Source organism: Chlorocebus sabaeus, chromosome X, assembly GCF_047675955.1.
Source record: "Chlorocebus sabaeus isolate Y175 chromosome X, mChlSab1.0.hap1, whole genome shotgun sequence".
NCBI classification, from domain to species: Eukaryota; Metazoa; Chordata; class Mammalia; order Primates; family Cercopithecidae; genus Chlorocebus; species Chlorocebus sabaeus.
Window position 1 is genome coordinate 651,449 of NC_132933.1, and position 22,424 is coordinate 673,872.

A 22,424-nucleotide genomic window follows, 5' to 3' on the forward strand; every position below is an offset into this window, starting at 1 on the left:
TTCTTTCCCCCATACTTTTCCCCACATGCTTACAGTCCTTTGTACTAAGGAAGGAAACGACTACCATTGGAATATACATCATGCTCACTTCATTTCCATGCACCATGAGGTGGTGTACAGTAACCAGGGCTTTGAACACCACCACCCAGCTACTGCTCCTAGTTTTTTCAGAAAGAATATTAGCCAGATGTTCAACACTCATGTTAGTTTCATTGATGTACTGTATTAGATCTAAATGAGAGACAATGATAAGCTTTAGAATACAGACTGAGAAATAATTTTCAAAACCAAAATTGGTAATTTTAACTTAAGTACAGATGCAATCAAATGTTGGAGAAATGACATAGGGAACCCTCAAAAATATTTTCTTCGTTACATGTATTACAATTTGCACTGTTATATGTTACATGATCTTTAATGCTTTTAATTATCTTGCATACTTGATGAGGGGAGGGAATGAATCCATTTTGGTCCTCAAGGCCCAGCAAAGCAGATGGCGCATAACAAGTTCTGGTCAATACTTATTAAATGAATGAACAGTACTGAAGAAGGTGACATATCCAAGATCATACAGGTAGTTAAATGGCAGGGCTGGGATTTGAAATTAGATTTGTTTGACCCTAGAGACCAAGCTATTAACCACTGTCACTGCTTCTCTCAAGAAAACTGTCATTCCATGAAGGTTCAGTTAGGAACTTTCTTTGTACTGTCACCCCATCTCTGACCCTTTTATCTGCATCCTGTATCCTTTTATTTATTGCTTCTATTTCTTGAGTTCAGTAGCTCATAGCTTTGTACCTAGTTTATTGTGACAGCTTTTAAATTTCTGGTCTCATGCCTATAACCATTCATGAATTCATTTCATACAGCCCCTCAAAAGTTAAGTTTCATAATTCGATTTTCACATTCAAGAACATGCAATGATTCCCTCTTTTTTACCAGTTCAAAATCCTCTTTGCTTTCAAAACTGTTTACAAACTATCATTATGCAACAACTTCATCCATGGCACTTATTAATTAATGAGCATTTCTTTAGGTTTTCAGAAGCCAATTCTGGCATATATTACATAAGTATCCAGGACTGTGTAATATATACAGAGACTCTAGTATGTGACCTGCTGAGAATAATGCTTAGCAAACATATATATATGAAATTAATCTCTGTTTAACTTAGTAACTTGCTGTAACACATGCACATTATCATGATGATAAGAAGATAAAACTTCAGAAGGCAAATACAGATTAAGTCAATGAATAGTTTAAGCAAAATACCAAAATAAAGGGGTGATCAAAAGAATGAGTTAGCTATGAAGGTTTCAATAGCAGTAAAATTTAATTATATTGCCAATAACACACATTGTTTATGAAGTCACTGCTCACTATAAGCTCAAACAACAGGGAGTGGGGCTAGACTGGATAGACTGGGAGTCTATCCTTTGAGCAACGGGTCACTCTAGGAATCAAAAATCTTCTTCCTAGAAACATACACAGGGCACAAAAATTATGCCATGGACACTCTAAAGCCTATTCATGGACGTTAGGTTAGGAATACCTAAGGGAGAATCTATTCAATAGACTTTCCTTCAGAAGACTCGCTGAATGTTATAATTTATAAGAGCACTGGGGTGAACTTGGGAAAAGAAACCTTTCTAAGAAGCCTGGGTTACTATTCCACCCTCTTTGTCTCCTATCTTAGTTGAATAATTTCTAAATATTTTGGAATTTGGAGTTAAAAACACCAGAGGTCGCTTTGGGAGGCCGAGGCGGGCGGATCACCTGAGGTCAGGAGTTCAAGACCAGCCTGACCAACATGGAGACACCCCGTCTCTACTGAAAATACCAAATTAGCTGGGCGTGGTGGCGGGCTCCTGTAGTCCCAGCTAATCGGGAGGCTGAGGCAGGAGAATCGCTCGAATCCGGGAGGCAGAGGTTACAGTGAGCAGAGATCGCCACTGCACTCCAGCCTGGGCAACACAGCCAGACTCTGTCTCAAATAAAAAAGAAAAAAAAAAAAAAGAAAACCACCAGAGGTTCCCTTCTGTGCTCAATCAAAGATTACTAGAAATGACAGTTCAAACTCCCCCTCCTGCAAGGACGTGGAAAAGGGGAGGGCACTGAGGTGAGTGGGAGGGGAGTAGGGGAAGGGGAGGGGAACAAGGTGCCGCCATTAGGAGGTTCTTCCCCACTCAGACTGCACTAGCGGCGTGGGCTGCCCATACCCGGCCTCCTACTCACCAGCCAGTTGTTTCGGCTCAGGCTCCGTGGGCTCATCGTTGGTTGCCCTGAGGGCAGCCTTGGATGCAGATAACCCCATGGGCGAGTCGCAGACTGCCAGTCACAAGGGTGATGGCGACAAAGTCCAGCCCCACCTCTTCCAGACCACAGAGGACCGCATCCCTGAGCAGGGTACTGGCACCCCTGGTGTTGGACGAGGAGCCCCAGGTGACGGAAGAAATGCCTGACCCTGCAGGGAGCCCTCACCAGGCGACCTTACTTCATGCAGCCTGACGCAGACATCCAGCATTATGAGGTGGGATTTGAACTTGCGAGGAGCTCGGGCTCTGCAAGAATGCTGGGAAAGATGGCTGCCCGGCCCAAGAAGGCATGTACCACGAACTTGCTTGGTTTCTGACGGCAAGTCCAGGTTTGGGGCAGGGCATCTCTGGAGGAGCTAGGGCACTTTGCATACTACATGGCACAGTAACAACCATTAATGAACATTATGAGGAAGGGGGACATGTTGGGGACTCCACATGCAAGGTCGCGAGATCTTCAGGTCTTGTAAAGTTAGGTGATCCTGTGACAATACCTTGGAAATTCTTGATATGGCATTGTTAGGGAAGCTTCAGTCACACATTATCAGGGCTGTAGCCTGCATGAGGTCATGTTTTCCTACTCTTCAGGCAGCATCAAATCCACAAGTCCATAGAGTTGTTCATAGTATTTCTTTATTATCCTTTTAATATCTGTAGACTCTTTAGTGATGTTACTTCTCTCACTCTTCATATTGGTAATGTATGTTTTTTTTTCTCTTGATTGGTCTGCCTAAAGAGTTAATTGTGCTTTGAGAGGCCAAGACGGGTGGATCACGAGGTCAGGAGATGGAGACCATCCTGGCTAACACGGTGAAACTCCGTCTCTACTAAAAATACAAAAAATTAGCCGGGCGCAGTGGCGGGCACCTGTGGTCCCAGCTACTCGGGAGGCTGAGGCAGGAGAATGGCGTGAACCCGGGAGGCGGAGCTTGCAGTGAGCTGAGATCCGGCCACTGCGCTCCAGCCTGGGCGACAGAGCGAGACTCCGTCTCAAAAAAATGAATAAATAAATAAATAAACCAACTTTTGGTTTCATGAGGTTTCTCTGTTTTCTGTTTCTATTTCATTAACTTGTGCTTTTTATTATTTCCTTTCTTCTACTTGCTTTGGGTTTATTTTGCTGTTGATTTTCTGGTTTCTTAAGGTCGAAGGCTAGGTTTCTGACTTGATATATTGCTTCTTTTATAATATAGCCATTTAGTGCTAAACACTGCTTTTGTTGTCAAAAGATCTTTTTCTGACTTTGGTCTTTTAAAATTTGAGATTTATTTTATGGCACAGAACATGGTCTATCAAGGTAAATGTTCTTTTTTTTTTTTTTTTTTTGAGACGGAGTCTCGCTCCGTCACCCAGGCTGGAGTACAGTGGTGTGATCTGGGATCACTGCAAGCTCCACCTCCCGGGTTCATGCCATTCTCCTGCCTCAGCCTCCCAAAGTAGCTGGGACTACAGGCGCCCGCCACCGCGCCTCGCGAATTTTCTGTATTTTTAGTAGAGATAGGGTTACACTGTGTTAGCCAGGATGGTCTTGATCTCCTGAACTCTTGATCCCCCCGACTCGGCCTCCCAAAGTGCTGAGATTACAGGCGTGAGCCACCGCGCCCGGCCTTAAATGTTCTTTGTAAACTTGAAAAGATGTATATTCCTCTATTATTTAGTGGAGTATTCCAATTTTGTATCCAGTGAAACTAAGCTTCATAAATGAAGGAAAAATACAGTTATTTTCAGACAAACAAATGCTGAGAGAATTTGCCACTACTAAGCCAGCACAACAAGAACTGTTAAAAGGAGCTCTAAATCTTGAAACGAATCCTGGGAACACATCAAAACAGAACTTCTTTAAAGCATAAATCCCACAGGACCTATAAAACAAAAATGCAATTAAAAAATTGGCTGTCATCCAGCCAGGTTGGAGTGCAATGGTGCAATCTGGGCTCACTGCAACCTTTGCCTCTGGGCTCAAGCCATTCTCCCACCTCAGCCTCCTGAGTAGCTGGGACTACAGCCATGTGCCACCACACCCGGCTAATTTTTGTATTTTTTGTAGAGGTGGGGTGTTTTGCCATGTTGCCCAGGCTGGTCTCAAACTCCTGAGCTCAAGTGATCTTCCCGCCTGCACCTCCCAAAGTGCTGGCATTACAGGCGTGAGCCACGACGTCTGGCCACTTCTTGATGATTGTATCACAGTTCACCAAAGCTCCGTTCATTTCCATTTTTTAGAGCCTTCCTCCTACCCTATGCTTCAGTTTAGAGATTTTCTTTTGCTATGCCTTCAAATTCACTGATCTTTTCTTCTGCAGAGTCTGATCTGCTGTTAATCCCATCCAGAACATGTTGCATTTCTAATATTGCATTTTTCATCTCTAGAAGTTCCATTTGGTTCTTTTTATATTATTCAACGTAATGAGCGTAATGAAAGATTTTAAAAGAATGAACATTTTCCTTTAAACCCTTGTGGATATTATAATAGCTATAATGGTTATTTTTAAATGTTTGCTAATTCCATGATCTTGGGCATTTCTTGGCCTGTTCCTATTGACTTATTTTTGTCTGCTGTATGGGTCACATTTTTCTGCTTCTTCCTATACCTAGTAATTGCTGATTGGATGCCAGATACTGTTAATTTTGCTTTGTTGAGTGTTGTATGTTCATGTATTCCTTTAAGGAGTGTTGAAGTTTGTTTAGACAGGCACACACATTACTTTTAAATCATATCTTTCTAAGGCATATTTTCTTAAATGGCTTTATTGATATTTAATTCACAAATATCTTTGTTATAAGAAAAGCCTGGCACTGTAACATTCCCTCAAACTGGGCCCCCCAAACTGGGAAGGAGCCAACATACCAAAGAATGACCAAAGAAGTCCGTCTTACGAGTTTATTAGGACTTACATGCAGGGCACTCCTGGGCAGCAGCAGGACAACTCCAGAGATCTACCCCACCTCCCATCTCTAAGCTGCTTTTAAGCTAATTTCCCGGCTCTTTGCCTACTGTGTGCAATGAGACTGTTTGCTGTAGTAGGTTCCCAGATACATTCCAGGATGTTTGAGTTCTCAAAGACACCTGCTCCTTGGCTGGGCACCATGGCCTTGGCTCACTGCCAAGCCTTGAAGTTTCAAGCAGTGGACATACACTCTTAAGTAACATGGTGGGGAACCCATCACACTACAACCTCTTCCCCATTTCGTGTAAAATTCAGTAGTTTTTAATATATTCATAGAGTTGTGCAACTATCACCAAGATCAATTTACAACCTTTCCACCACTTTCAAAAAAAAAACCTGTACCCATTTGTTTTGACAACCCCCAGCTAAATTGGGGTTCCAGTACCAGAGCAGCTAGCAACCCTGCCCAAACTCTGCAGCTTTGAAGAGCTCATTTATTAACTCTAATAGGTTTTTTTGTGTGTATGTGCATGCATTCTTTAGGGTTCTCCCTATATAATATCAAGCCATATGCAAATAGATACAGTTTTACATCTCCTTTCAAATTTAGGTGCCTTCCCCCACCCTCAATTACCTGGCTAGAATCTCTAGTACAATATTGAAGTGGCAGGAAAGAACATCCTTGTCTTGATCCTGATCTTATGCAGAAATAATTCAGTCTTTCACCATTAAGTATGATATTAGCTGTGGGTTATTCATATATGGCCTTTATCAGGTTGGGGAAGTTCCTTCCTCTTTGTAGTCTGTTGAATGTTTTTCTCATGAAAATGTGTTGGCTTATGTCAAATGCTTATCCTGCACCTGTTGAGTTGATCATGTAGTTTTAGTCCTTTATTCATTTAATCTGGTGTATTATATATCAATTGATTCTTGTATGTTGAACTGTCCTTGCACTCTTAGGAAAATTTCCACATGGTAATGGGGCCTCATTCTTTTTATATGTTGCTGGATTCGGTTTCCTAGTATTTTTGTTGAGGAATTTTGCATCTATATTCATAAAGAATATTGGTGTCTAGTTTTCTTTCCAGATGATGTCTTTGTCTGGTTTTGGTATCAGAGTAGTATTGTTCTCATACAATGAGTTGAGAAGTATTTCCTCTTCTGTTTTTGAAGAGCTTGTAAAGAACTGGTGTTAATTCTGAACTGGTATATGAATTCAAATGTTTGGTAGAATTCACCAGTGAAGTCATCTGGTCCTGGGCCTTTACTGGTGGAAAGTTTTAAAACCAGTAATTCAATCTCTTTACTTCTCATAAGTTTATTCAGATTTTTTTGTTTTTTGGTAGGTCAGTTTTGGTAGTTTTTGTTTTTCTAAAAATTTGTCTACTTCGTCTATGTTATCTAATTTATTGTAATATAATGGTTAATAGTTTTCCCCAATGATCCTTTTCATTGTTAAAAATTTTTAATTTTTGTGGACAGGTGTATATATTTATGGGGTACATGAGATATTTTGATACAGGTGTGCAACACATAATAATCACATCATGGAAAATGGGGTATCAGTCCTGTCAAGTATTTATCATTTGTGTTACAAACAATCCAATTATACTCTAGTTGTCTTTAAATGTACAATTAAATTAGTATTTACTATAGTCACATTGTGGTACTATCACATTCTAGGTCTTATTCATTCTTTCTAACTATATTTATTTTTACCTGTTAACCATCCCCATCTCCCCTCCACCCACCCCCAACTACCTTTCCGAGCCTCTGGTAACCATCCTTCTACCCTCTAACTCCATGAGTTCAATTGTTTTGATTTCTAGATCCCACAAATAAGTGAGAACATGCCATGATTTTTAGATCCCACAAATAAGTGAGAACATGCCATGTTTGTCTCTCTGTGACTGGTTTATCTCACTTAACATAATGATCTCAAGTTCCATCCACGTTGTTGCAAACGACTGAATCTCATTCTTTTTTTTATGGCTGAATAGTACTTCATTGTGTATATGTACCACATTTTCTTTATCCATTCTTCTTTTGATAGACACTTCTGTTGCTACCCAATCTTAGCTATCGTGAACAGTGCTGCAACAATATCTCTTTGGGAGTGCAGATATCTCCTTAATATACTGATTTTCTTCATTTTGGGTATATACCCAGCAGTGGGATTGCTGGATTGTGAGCTCTATTTTTAGTTTATTGAGGAACCTCCAAACTGATCTCCATAGTGGCTGTAACTAATTTACAGTCCCAGCAACAGTGTAAAAGGGTTCCTTTTTCTTCATATCCTCGCCAGCATGTTATTGCCTGTCTTTTGGGTAAAATTCAGTTTAAGTGGGATGAGATGATATCTCTTTGCAGTTTTGATTTGCATTTCTCTGGCGATCAATGTTGAGCACCTTTTCATATGCCTGTTTGCCATTTGTATATCTTCTTTTGAGACATGTCTATTCAAATCTTTTGCCTGTTTTAGAATCAGATTATTAGATATTTTCCTATATAGTTGTCTGAACTCCTTATATACTCTGGTTATTAATCCCTTGTCAGATGGGTAGTTTGCAAGTATTTTCACCCATTCTGTGGGTTGTCTCTTTATTGTTTCCTTTGCTATGCAGAAACTTTTTAACTTGATGTGATCCCATTTGTCCATTTCTGCTTTGGTTGCCTGTGCTTGTGGGGTATTACTCAAGAAATTTTTGTGCAAACCAATGTCCTGGAGAGTTTCCCCAATGTTTTATGGTAGTAGTTTCATAGTTTGAGGTCTTAGATTTAAGTATTTAATCAATTTTCATTTTATTTTTGTATATGGTGAGAGACAGGGGGTCTAGGTTCATTCTTCTACATATGGATATTCAGTTTTCCCCACACATTTTATTGAAGAGATTGTCTTTTCCACAATGTATGTCCTTGGAACCTTTGTTAAAAATGAGTTTGCTGTAGGTGTGTGGATTTGGTTCTGGGTTCTCTATTCTGTTCCATTGATCTATGTGTCTGTTTTTATGCCAGCTCCATGCTGTTTTGGTTACTGTCGCTCTGTAGTATAACTTGAAGTCAGGTAATGTGATTCCTCCAGTTCTGTTCTTTTTCTTCGGAAAGCACTGGCTATTCTGGGTCTTTTGCAGTTCCACATAAATTTTAGAATAGTTTTTTTTCTATTTCTGTGAAGAGGGTCATTGATATTTTTATAGGGCTTGCATTGAATCTATACACTGATTTGGGTAATATGGACAATTTAACAATATTGATTCTTCCAGTTCATGAACATGGAATCTCTCCATTTTTTGTATCCTCTTGTATTTTCTTCACCAGTGTTTTATAGTTTTCACTATAGAGATCTTTCACTTATTGGATTAATTCCTAGGTATTTAGTTTTATTTGTGACTATTGTAAATGGAATTACCTTTTTTCTTTTTCAGACTGTTCACTGTTGGTATATAGAAATGCTACTGATTTTTGTATGCTGACTTTGTACCTTGCAATGTTACTGAATTTATCAGTTCTAATAGGTTTTTGGTGGAGTCTAGGTTTTCCCAAATATGAGATCATATCATCTGCAAACAAGTATAATTTGACTTCTTCCTAATTTGGATGCTCTTTCTTTCTTTCTCTTGTCTGATTGCTCTAGCTAGGGATTCCAGTACTATGTTGAATAACAGTAGTGAAAGTGGGCATCCTTGCCATGTTCCACATCTTAGATGAAAGGCTTTTAGTTTTTCCATATTCAGTATGATACTAGCTGTGGGTCTGTCATATATGGCTTTTGAGGTATGTTCCTTCTGTCCCCAATTTTTGAGTTTGTTTAAATGATGAAGGGATATTGCATTTTATCAAATACTTTTTCAGCATCAATTGAAATGATCATGTGGTTTTTGTCCTTCATCCTGTTGATATGATGTACCCCATTACTTGATTTGCATGTGTTGAACCATCCTTGCATTCCTGAGATAGATCTCACTTTGTCATGATGAATGATCTTTATAATGTATTGTTGAATTCAGTTTGTTAGTATTTTATTGAGGATTTTTGCATGAATATTCATCAGAGATCTTGGTCTATAGTTTTCTTAATGTATCTTTGCCTGGTTTTGGTATCAGGTTAATAACCCAGGGATTAGAATAAAAAATCTTAGAAATTTACCTGATGCTCCGTTCTACTGTGGTTCAGCTGGCACTCAAACCACAAGACGAAACACTTCCCATTCTTCCCTCCCCCTTCCACAGGCAGAGGTGCCTCTCCCTGTGGCCACAATTAACACTGTCCCTTTGGGGGGGCTCTTCCAGGCCACTTCTGACATTAACTTAAAGCCCCAGGGCTCTTCATTCAGCTTGTGGTGAATGCTGCCAGGTCTGGGACTCACCCTTCAGGGCAGTGGGCTTCCCTCTGGCCCAGAGCAGGTCCAGAAATGCTGTCCAAGAGCCTCCTCATTGTTCTACCACATTGTAGCTGAGCTGGTACCTAAAGAGCAAGACAAAGTTCCCTTTACTTTTTCCTCTGCTTTTCTCAAACAGGAGTCTCTCATTGTAGCCACCACAGCTGGGAATGTGCTGAGTCTTACTTGAAGAAGCGCATCTCAGAGCCCAAGGCCCACAGTATATTCCCTAGGTATTGCTGCTGGTTATTCAAGGCCCAAGGGCTCTTTAGTCAGCAGGTGATGAATCCTGCCAAAACTGGATCCTTCCCTTCAAGGCAGTGGGTTCCTGCTTGGCCCAGGGTGTGTCTAGAAATGTTGTCCATGAGCTAGGGCCTGGAATGGGAGCCTCATGACTGCCCAGTGCTCTATCCTACTGTGGCTGAGCTGGTATGCAAGATGCAAGACAAAGTCCTCTTTACTCTTCTCTCCTTAAACATTTCCTTGATGCTAGCTGCACTGCTTGGTATTGAGGGAAGGGTACCGCAAGCACTCCCTTAGGTATGTGTCTCACTAGGTCATGTGCCACCCTAGTCCATAGCTCAGCACTAGGACTCACCTAGGAACTGCAGTCTTTGTATCCTAGACTGCCTTCCAAATTTACCTGGAACCCCAGAGCACTTTGGCCCATGGTGGTGAAGCCTGCAAAAACTTAAGGTATGACCACTGGGAAGGGGAATTCCCCTCTGGTTAGGTCTGGTCCAAATGCTCCCTACCTGCAAAGGCAGGTCGCTACCAGAGGATGGAGGAGGGGTGGTGTCTGGGAGTCAAGACTGTCTCTTCTATCGTCTTCAATGACTCTCAGAAATACTAAGTTAAAACCAGGTACTATGATTGCTAACCTGATTTCTGGTTCTTGTGACAGTGCTTTTCTGTGTGCAGATAATTGTTAAAATTTCATTTCTGTGGGGGTGGGAGGATGAACGGCATTGGCTTCTATTCTGCCATCTTGCTTTGCTCCTTTGGATATAATTCCCGTTTTCTTTTTGTATGGCTTGTAGTGTTGTCTCCTATTTCATTCCCAATTTTAGAAATTTGAATCTTTTTTTCACAGTCTAGCTATAGGATTGCCAGTGTTGTTCATCTTTTCAGCAAACCAACTTTTGGTTTTATTGATTTTTCTCTATTGTTTTCCTGTTCCCTCTCATTTGTCACCATCCTAACCTTTATTATATCCTTCCCTCTGCTAGCTTTGGGTTTAATTTGCTTTTTTTCAGTTCCTTAAGCTGAGAAGTTGGGTTATTAATTTGAAATCCTTTCTCCTTTTTACCGTAGGCATTTATAGATATACATTTCCCCCTAAGCACTGCTTTCATTGCATCTCATAAGTTTTGGTTATGTTTTTATTTTCATTCATCTCAAAGTATTTTCTATTTTCCCTTATGATTTCTTCTTTGACCCAATGGGTATTTAGGAATTTATTGTTTAATTTCTGCAACTCGGTGAATTTCCCAAATTTCCTTCTGTTATCGATTTCTAATTTTATTGCATTGTGGAGAGAGAACATACATTGTATAATTTCAGTCCTTTAAATTTATTGAAACTTGTTTTATGGCCTAACATATGATCTAACTTAGATTCCTCATGTGTAGTTGAGCAGTACGTATATTCTGCTGCTCTTTTTGGATTGTCTTATAAGTTGTCTGTTAGGTCTTCTTGGTTGATAACATTATTCAGTTCTTCTATTTCCTTGTTTATCATCTACTTAGTTGTTCTATCCACTATTGAAAGTGATGTATTGAAGTCTCCAACAGCTATTGTTGAATTTTCTATTTCTGCTTTGATGCTGTCAGGTTTTGCTTCATGTATCTTGGGATCTGTTGTTATATGCCTATATGCTTATAATATCATCTTCCTGGTGGATTGACCATTGTAACTTTATAAAATGCCCCTATTTATCTCTAACATTTTAAAAAATCCATTTTGTCTGATATCGGTTTAGCTGTTTCAGCTGTTATGATTGCTGTTTGCATGCTATATCTTTTCCCATCATTTTATTTGTATCTTTGAATTTAAAGTTTGTATCCTGTGAACAGCATATAATAGGATTTTGTTTTTTATGTATTCTAATAATCTCATTCATTCATTCATTTATATCTAATTACTGATACGTGATGATTTATGCCTGACATTTTGCTCTTTGTTTTCTATATGCCTGTGTTTTTTGATCTTCTATTTCTCCATTACTGCCTTCTTTTGTGTTACATGTTTTTTAGTATACCATCTTAATTCTCTTGTTTCTTTACTATATTTTTGAATTATTTCCTTAGTGGTTGCCCTGGTGATTACAATGAACATCTTAACTTAAACTCATCTGGTTTTAATACCAATTTAATTTCAACCATATTAAAAAAATTTGCTCCAACATGGCTCTATTCTCTTCTCCCCTCTTTTGGGCTATTATTGTCATACATATTATATATTTTTTACATTATATGCCCATCAACACATCCTAGAATTATTGCTTTATGCAGCTGTCTTCTAAATTAAGTAGAAGAAAAAAGAGTCACAAAAATACAACATACCATCTTTTATATTTACCTATTAGTTACCTTTACCAATGATATTTATTTCTTTATGTGAATCTGAGTTACAGTCTACTGTCCTTTCACTTCAGCCTGAATAACACTCTTTAGTATTTCTTCTAAGATAGGTCTGCAATGCCAAAGTCTCTTGTTTTTCTTTCTAGGAATGTCACTACTTTTTCTTTTCTTTTTTCTTTTTTTATTCGATCCAACAGATCCACTGGTAAGGGGATGTCATTATTTTACTTCATTTTTGTAGGATAATTTTGCTGGACATATAATTCTTCATTGACACTTTTTCTTTCAGCACAGCACTTCGAATATGTCATCCCACTGCCTTCTGGCCTCTACGATTTCTGACAACAATGTGGCTGTCAATATTATTGACGTTCACTTGTATGTGATAAGTCGTTTCTCTTGCTGCTTCCAAGATTCTGTCATTGGCTTTAGACATTTTGACTATGAAGTGTCTAGGTGTGGGTTTATCCCACTCAGAATACTTAGAGTTTCTTGAATATGTAGATTCATAGCTTTCATCAAATTTGGGGAGTTTTTGACCATTACTTCTTTATGCCCCTTCTTTCTTTAGTTAGAACTCCCATTGTGGGTGCATTGTTATGCTTAATGGTGTCCCACAGGTCTCTGAGGATGTTTGTTTTTCTTCATTCTTTTTTCTTTGATACTTGGGTCTCTGATAATTGACCTATCTTCAAGTTCACTGATTCTTTCTTCTGTCTGCTCAAATCTGTTAAGTCTCTCTCATGAATCATTCATTTCAGTTATTATAGTTTTTAGCTCCTGAATTTCTATTTTGGTCCTTTTAAAATTTTTATCTTTGTTATCTCTATTTGGTGAGATATCCTTTTCCTGATTTAATTGTTTATTCATGGTTTCCTTTTGCTCTTTGAGCCTATTTACAACTGTTGACTTAAATTATTTGTCTAGTAAATCCAAGACCTGGGCTTTGTCTGGGACAGTTTCTACTTTTTCTTTTTCCTGTCAGTAGGCCATACTTTGTTTCCTTGCATGCCTCGTAATTTTTTGTTTAAAACTGGACATTTTGTTATAATGTGGTGGCTCTGTAAATAAGATGTCCCTCTCCCCAGGGTTTGCTGTTGTTGTTGATTTAGTGAATCATTAAATCATGGTATTGCCACCAGACAGGAGAGTAAGCTACAATTATAAATTATGAAACCTATACAACATATTAAATTTTTAGAATTATGTTAAATGAAGAAATCCACATGCAAAACTATAAGATGCATTAATACTAGAAATGAACAAATAAAATAAGAGAAAAGCAAAAGGACTATTAAAAATGATAGTTATTTTGAGGAAATTATAGGTTTCTCTTCATATTTTTCAAGTTTCCTTTATTATATTTTGTGATTTTAAAAACTGGACATTTTAATTTTATATTAAGAAAGTAATAGTCATTGTAGAAATTCAAAAAACAATTTACAGAAGAGTTCAAAGTGAAAAATAAGACTCCCCCCTGGCCTTAAGCTCAGTCACCAGGGGTAATGAGCTAGTTAGCATTTTCTCATGTAGCCTTTCAGACATTGTACATTATATGTAGATTTTAAAAAGTAACTTGTTATGAACTTACCTAAAGTTGGAGGAATAGTACAAAGAACTCCCATGTTCACTTCATCCAGATTGTTCAATTGATAACACTTCACATTTCTGCAGTGTGCATGCCTACGTGTGTGTACCACTATTATCATATGGCTTTTTCTTAACCATTTGAGACCAAGTTGCAGACATGTTCCATCACTCCTAAACACTCCAGTGTACAAGTCTCAAAAACAAAGACACTCTTGTACATAACTACCACATTGTCAAAAAAAGGCCAAGCCCAAGAGTGATTGATTTGGCTTCTAAAGTAATGACATGTCCTTTTAAGATTAAGTTTGTTACCTACATAGACAGCAAGAGGAAGATGGGCCAAAGGTGCCAGCTCCCCATATCCTTGTTCCCTGCACCAAACAGGACAACTTCTGAAAGTTGCTGCACCAGTTATGGGACACCCCATTGCTGAGGAGCCCCTTTTAGACTGCAGCTAGCAGTTTTATATTCTGTAGCTATACCCTGAATGGGGCAGGGCAGATAGCCTCAGACCTCAACAGTACTCAGGAGATGAGAAATTGTCTGTCTCAGTGAGTTTAGGAGGTTAGAGATAGCCTTGAAACAGCACCTCATCACCCTCCCATCTCTTGTGTTCTGGGAGGACCAAAATACATCCTGCCAAGACTCAGATAACTTGCAATTCAAGCCTAGCTTGCATAGATATATGCATGCCAGGTCACAAGGGCACCATGGCAGATCCACTCTCTACAACTCCATCCTTCACTTTTCAAATAGCTAGTTAAGAATTCTCAGGAGCACAGGCCACCCCATCAAATATACTCTAATTAATCGTGCTTATAGGGGCTTTAACCAAATTCTGATTATTTTGGGCAACATATACAAGAATGCTTCTCTAATTAGGCCCACTTGGAGGATACACTGAAGCTACGCTCCGCAACTGGAGCCAAGCCAGTTAAATATTTCATTAACCCAGGTGCAGTAACGGATGCTGACAGTTGCACATATCCTGCCTTGACTGACCAGCAGGAAGTCCTGGGTAATGTGTTATTGTCCCATTACCATGTACATTAGAGATAATAGACCAGTTTGTCTGTGGCATGCTACTATAGGTAGCTTCTTATTCACATAAGAAGTTGTAGTGACCTCAGCAGTGCCATTGTGCTAAGTTGGGATCAGGGTCCAATTCTATTAAGCTCTTGTACAAAAGAGTTTTGTCAGTTTCCAGAAAATCTCATTCGATCATTTTGAATTGAGGCTACTTGAGTCAGCAGTTCCTGGGAAGTTTCTGAGAGTCCTTAGATTAAGATTTGTTGACCAGCCATTGAGTTGAAAGTGGTGATGGCAGTCTGGGCTAAATTGTCCAGAGGCTCTGCAGACAAGTAGCTGAGATGTTAGCGGCCCCTCCCTCCACCTCTGCCTTCACAGAGTTTAAAGTGTGCTCTCTCCACCCGTCAGGACTGTTGCCCTCCTTTCACAGCCATGTGATTGATGTTATCAGTCCTTGCAGCAGTCACTTCACCCTTTTCCAGTCCTCTCCTTGTCTTACCTACACCTTGCTCCTAAATTGTGTATTAGTCCATTTTTGCATTGCTACAAAGGAATACCTGAGGGTGGATAATTTATAGAGGTTTAAATGGCTCACAGTTCTGCAGGCTGTACAGGAAACATGGCATCAGCATCTGCATCTGATGAAGGCCTCAGGAGGCTTACAATCATGGTGGAAGGCAAAGGGGGAACTGATGTATTACATCATGAGTGGGAGCAAAGCGGCAAGGATGTGCTACTCTCTTAAACAACCAGATCTCACATGAACTCAGAGCAAGAACTCACTCATCATCGTGAGGACAGCACCAAGGTATCCATGAGGGATCCGCCCTGATGACCCAAATGCTTCTCACTAGGCCCACCTTCAACACTGGAGATCACATTTCAACATGAGATTTGGAGGGGACACACATGCAAACCATATCAACTTGTCCCTGATGGCCCAGCAGTTCTTTGTATCCCTTGTACGTGTAACATCTCTAATCTCTGATGCATGGAGCACCATCATCTCAGGATCATTATCGTCAATGTCTGTAACTATCCAAATCCAGCAAGCATACCCAGGTGGTAAAAGGAGTACCAGGTTAGAATCACTAACCCCTGGCTCCTTTTTGCTACCCCAAATCCCAGTGGCCCATGGTCCTAGAGGTAGGCAGGAAGGAACAAAGGTAGAGTGAGAAGGATTAATTATGCAGTGCTAATTACACTTGTTTCGTTTGGTCTCTTACAGCCATCTAAGCTTCTTCCTTCTTCCCCACTTCATAATTAAACATTACATTTTGATAGGTATCCTTCTGTCACATTTATAGCCCAAACTGACTGTCATACGTGTGTGTTACACTGGAGGCTGAGCCTTGGCCATCCAACTGTCCTTTCAGTTTTTCCTTTGAGTCCATGCCATCTTTCAATAGTGCCTGCTGCCTGGGCAGCACAGATCTGATGAGTGTGTGGATTCCAGTGACGTTCATCCCCAGGCTCCTGGGTCTTGTGCCATCTGCTGCTGTAACATTTGTCTCACAGAGGCTGAAACATGACCATCCAGTCATCTTGCTGAAAACTTCCTAAGTCTAGTAAGAGATTTAGACATCCAGATACAGGAAACTCAGAGATCCCCAAATAGATACAATTCAAACTGTATAAGGAGTTGAGTCTTTTTTCCTTTTAAACAAAAGCAGACATTACAATAACCAATAGCTGTTGCAGACCAGGAGCTCATTTTATCTCCTTCGCAGGGAGCTTAGGGAGCACAGGTCAGAGTGGAAGAGGCCAGCCTGCAGGGTCAGCTGGAGCTGCAGGAAAGTTTCTTCTTTTGTGTCTTTTTAAAAAAAAAAAACAGTTTTATTGAGACATAATTTACATACAACACAATTCGCCCATTTAAAGTGAACAATTTAATGGCTTTTAGTATAGTCATTGACCTGTACAACCATCGCTGCACTCAACTTAGAATATTTTCATCACCTCAAAAAGAAACCTCATCCCTCTTAGCCATCAACCCTCTATCCCTGCTCTTCCTACCCCTCATTCCTTTTTATGGCCAAATAAAATTCCATTAAAGAACAGACCACATTTTGTTTACCCATTCATTGGTTGATAGACATTTGGGTTGTCTAGTTTTTGTTTAAATTTCTGTCTTCAGTTCTGTGGGATATACACCTAGAAATGCAATTGCTAGGTCTTATGGTAATTCTGTGTTTAACTTTTGGAGGAACCATCAGCCAATTTTCCAAATTGACTATACCATTTTATATTCCTACCTGTAGTGTACAAGAGTTCCAATTTCTCCACACCCTCACCAACACTTGTTATTCTCTTACAGTTTTATTCTGGTTAGTATAAAGTTGTATCCCATGATTTTTATTTCTCTAGTGACTAGTAATGTCAAGCATCTTTTCATGTGCTTCTTCGCAATTTGTAGGTCTTCTTTGGAAAATTTCTATTTCGGTCCTTTGCCCATTTTTGAATTGTGCTGTTTGGTTTTTGTTGTTTTCAGTGTTCTTTATATATTTTGCATACTAGACTCTTATACATAGGATTTGCAAATATTTTCTGCCATTGTCCTGATGTCTTTGGATGCACAAAATTTTCTAACTTTCATAAATTCCAATTTGCCTATTTTTTATTCGTTGCTTGCACTTTTGGTGTCATATCTAAGAATCCATTGCAAAAACCAAGATCAGAAAGATTTACTACTGTTTTCTTATAAAGTTTTTATTGTTTAGGCTCTGGAATTTAAGTCTTCAATACATTTTGAGTTAATATTCATATATTGTGTGGGGTCTCGGTCCAACTTCATTATTTTGCACGTGGATATCCACTTGTCCACTCACCAGTTGTTGAAGACTATTCTCTACTATAGTCTTGTACCCTTGTTGAAAATCAGTTGACTGTAGATGTGTGGGCTTATTTCTGGACTCTCAATTCAATTCCATTTTTAGTGGAGGATTTGAAAATCAGCATCTTGGTGCTAGGTGTGCTCAAAGACACTGGGTGTCACTTTTAGTCTGTCTTGGTGGACAGAGCTGAGAAAGGTATGCACAAATACACATACACATACCTTTCTCAGCTCTGAGATATATATGTATAGGGTTTGTGTGCATATATACACACACACACACACACACACACACACACATAAACACATACTCTTTTTCCTTTGAAAAATAGTTCATATTAATGAACTCTTTTCCAATTTTAATCCAATACCATGAGATTCATTTTACCCTTCCTCTTTTCCATGCCTTTTTTTTTTTTTTTTTTTTTTTTTTTTTTTGAGACAGTCTCGCTCTGTCGCCCAGGCTGGAGTGTAGTGGTGAGATCTCGGCTCACTGCGAGCTGCGCCTCCCAGGTTCATGCCATGCTCCTGCCTCAGCTTCCCAAGTAGCTGGGACTACATGTGCCCACCACCACACCCAGCTAATTTTTTTTTTTTTTTTTAATTTTTAGTAGAGACAGGGTTTCACTGTGTTAGCCAGGATGGTCTCGATCTCCCGACCTCGTGATCCACCCGTCTCGGCCTCCCAAAGTGCTGGGATTACAGGCATGATCCACTGCGCCTGGCCTTTCCATGTTTTCAAATAATTTCTCTGACACTGAGAAACCTAGCTCCCATTTTCCTCAACAGATTTACTTCTTCGCTCAATCAATTTAGTTATTTGCCTAATGTAGCACATTGCTGGCTGCCTCCTCACCCTGAGGGCACTGGCACAACATGGCTTCCACTGGATCTCTCCCCCTGCCCCTCCACCCAACCACGGAGCCACAAAGCTGGAAACTTTGATACCTCCACGCAGTAATCCCAGCCTGCTTCCTCAGCCATCAGGCACTGACACCTCCATGTACCTGCCCCTCCCCTGACATGCTTATCCTACAAATTACTCAGATTACTAGGTTAGAAAAAGAATTTCAAATTGCTATAACTCTATCAATATAAGTAGTTTAGAAGGTAATGGAGAGAGGTGTTAAGAATGTCTATTTGGTTTCCAGTTTGTGCAAATAGATGTTACATTCACTATTCACTGAGGTAAGAAATGTTGGAAGGGAATATAGTTTAGATTGAAAACTATGATTTCAGATTTAGATATATTAATTTTTATGTGCCATTAAGGCAGCCAAGTGGAGGCCAGGCACGGTGGCTCGTGCCTGTAACCTTAGCACTTTGGGAGGCCGAGGCAGGTGGATTGCTTGAGCCCAGTAGTTTGCCACCAGCCTGGGCAATGTGGTGGAACCCTGTCACTTCAAAAAAATACAAAAAAATGAGTGAGGCATGGTGGTGCATGCCTGTAGTCCCAGCTACTTAGGAGGCTGAGGTCAGGAAGTTGAGGCTGCAGTGAGCCATGATCATGCCACTGCACTCTAGCCTGGGCAACAGTGAGACCCTGCCTCAAAAAAAAAAAAATTTTTAGAAATTTAAAAACACAACCAAGTGAAATGTCCAGTAGAGAGGTGGAAATGTAGGTCTGGAGTTCAGATAGAGGCATGGACAAATACAGATTTGTATGTCAACTGCATATAGGTAAGCAAAGATAGAGAAGTCTATGAATGAATTTGAGAAGGAACAGCTAGAGAAGAAAAGAACAACAGGAAGACTGGCCAGAGAAGAAAATAAGAGAAGCCAAGGAAGTAGATTTCAGGGAGGAGTAACCAACTGTGTCAATACTGAGAGGTTCATTAAGGATGGGAGAAGCAACTATTGACTTTCACTGTGTGGAGATCATTGGTGACTTTGGCAGAGAGAACAAGTATATGCAGTTACCATGAGACCCTTGGATGTGACTGAATATAGAGAATCTAGTGTTCATAAGGGGATACAGGGTTGTGTAAAGGTAAGCCAGATTGGTGCAGCTGGGAAAATAATGATACATCTTGTTCACACCACTGTTTTTTGTGATGCTCAACACTTTTAAAGACTGGACACTGAGCTAAAAGAAACCTTGGTGGTCAACTACTCTAATCTCATTCTATTCCTAAAGAAAATGAAACCCAGAAAAGGAAAAGGACTTGTGCTAAAGGTTGGCCTGTAAAAATATTCCAATTGTTTTATTCCCCTCAAATTTTCTATCACCCTTTTCTTACTTCATAAAATAGGTACCATACGTCCCAGTTTCTTACTTAAAACTTACAACTTTTCATTTTGCAATAATTATATACTTATAGTTGCAAAAATAGTACAGAGTCCCATGTATCCATTACCCAGTTTCCTCCAGTGGTACAGTTTTGTAACTATAGCACAACTTCATATCCAAGATATTGACAATGATATTATACTGCTATCTAGACTACAGACTTTATTCAGTATCACCAGATTTTACATGCATTCATTTGTGTGTATGTAGGTCCATACAACTTCAGCACAGGTATAGATTCATGTGCTTAACCTCATAATCAAATGCTATAATCAACATCATAATCATCATAATCACACAGAACTGTTCCATCAGCACAAAGGAACTCCTTGCGTCATCTCTTTACAGTCATACATATCCCACACCCCCTCCAATTCCTATCCCTGGCAACCATTAATCTGTTCTTCATTTCAATAATTTTGTCACCTCAAGAATATTATATAAATGCAATCATACAGTATGTGACCATTTGAGACTGGCTTTTTTGTTCACCATAATACCCCTGAGGTACAACCATGTTCTTGTATCAACAGTTAGTTCCTTTTCATTCCAGAGTAGTATTGCAAGTTATGGATGGTTTGTTTAACCATGTACCTGTTGTAGGACATCTGGGTTGTTTCCAGTTTGGGATTATTACAAATAAAGCTCCTATGAATGTTTGGGTACAAGTACAATATAGATTTTCATTTCTCTGGAATGAATGTCCAGGAGCACAACTGCGGGGTCTTATGTTTAACTTGATTAAAAAATTATGTTTAACTTGATAAGAAATTTATAAACTCTTTTCCAGAGTGGCTGTACCATTTTACATTCCTGTTAGCAATGTATAAAATATTCAGTTTGTATCCTCATTGGTATTTGGTATTTTCACTATTGTTTCTTTAGCCATTCAGATAAGTAAGTCATAGCCTCACTGTGGTTTCAATTTGCATTCCCTCATGACTTATGGAGTTTAACAGCTTTTCATATGCTTACTTGCCATCTATAGATCCTCTTCAGTGAAACATCTATTCATGTCTTTTGCCCATTTTCTAATTGGACTGCTTGTTTTTATTGTTGAGCTTTTGTGGCTTTTTTGAGACAAGGCCTCACTCTGTTATACAGGTTGGAGTGTGGTGGTGTGATCATAGCTCAATGCAGCCTCAAACTCCTGGGCTCAAGTATCCTCCTGTCTCCTTAGTAGCTGGGACTACTGGTGTGTGTCATGGTGCCCAGCTAATTTAAAAAAAAAAAATTTTTGTAGAGACAGAGTCTCACTGTCTTGCCCAGGCTGGTCTGGAACCCTTGACCTCAAGCACGCCTCCTAAAGTGGTGAGATTATAAGCATGGGCTACCATGCCTGACTACAGTTGTTTTTAGCACACTTTATATGTACCAAATTGATCAGATATATGGTTTGCAAATTCATCTCAATCTGTAGCTTATCTTTTCCTCTTCTTAAATCACAAGTTTTTAAATTTTTAAGAAGTCCAATGTATCAGTTTTTGTCTTTTATGGATGTGCTTTTGGGGCAAAGTCCAAGAACTTGTCACCTAGCCCAAGATCCTGAAGCTTTTTCTCCCGTGGCTTTTTTCCAAGTTATATAGTTTTATGTATTACATTTAAGTCCATTATACATTTTGAGTTAAATTTTATATAAGATGTGAGGTTTAAGTAGAGGTTCTTTTTTCTCCTCGCTATGGGTGTCTAATTGTTCCAGCATAATTTGTCAGAAAGGCTATTCTTCCTCCATTGAATTGCTTTTGCACTTTTTCAAAATCAGTTGAGCATATTTATATGGGTTTATTTCTGGGTTCTCTCATCTGTTCCATTGATTTATGTGTCTGTTCCTCTGCCAATACCATCTATCTTGATTACTATAGCTTTTTAGTAAGTCTTGAAGTCAGGTAATGTGAGTCCTCCAAGTTTTTCTTCTTCAAAATTGATTTATCTTAAGTAACTTTATGCTGGATATTTTCATCTTTCCTATAGGGAAATAAAAAGAATAGAGAAGAACAGTGGCTGTGGGAAATTAGGGACAATATAGTATATACATTCCATATGCTCAAGGCTAGTGGTTTTCAAATGTGAGTATGCCCCAGAATCAGCTAAGGAGTTCATACAGATTTCTGTGTTTTATCCCTAGAGATAGGGTTTGACCTTCAAGTGATTCTGATGCAGGTGCTTCTGGACAACACTTTGAAATTTGAAAAATAAGAAGGATAAACAAAAACCAAAATCAGCCTTTATCACTTAACTTCTAGTATCCAACAAGTATACTTTGTTTCCAGTATGCAACAAGCACACAGAAAAGTATGTCTTTTCTGAAGACACATTTATCATTTGTGCTTTTACATGATAAGAGTAATGCAACCAAACTTTTTAAAAGCATGATTTTTATTACATCCTAAATCCTAAATGTTTCTGAAGAAACACATTTATACTATAATGGAAATTCCTAGGCAGATAGAATCTGCTCAGTAGGAATTTACTTCAGAGTCAAATATGCTAGAACTCATGTTTGTTTAAAGAGTACCTTCAGA

The 22,424-nt window shown here is 39.2% G+C and overlaps 1 protein-coding gene across 1 annotated transcript in view; it reads right to left on the reverse strand.

The window, feature by feature from the left end:
* Positions 1-20,044: 20,044 nt before the first annotated feature.
* Positions 20,045-22,424, reverse strand: part of BRCC3 (BRCA1/BRCA2-containing complex subunit 3) — a 48,827-nt gene continuing 46,447 nt past the window's right edge. Inside the window, exon 11 of the mRNA XM_007993207.3 lies at positions 20,045-21,867. The gene's annotated coding sequence lies outside the window, so the exon portion shown is untranslated. The remainder of the gene's footprint in view (positions 21,868-22,424) is intronic.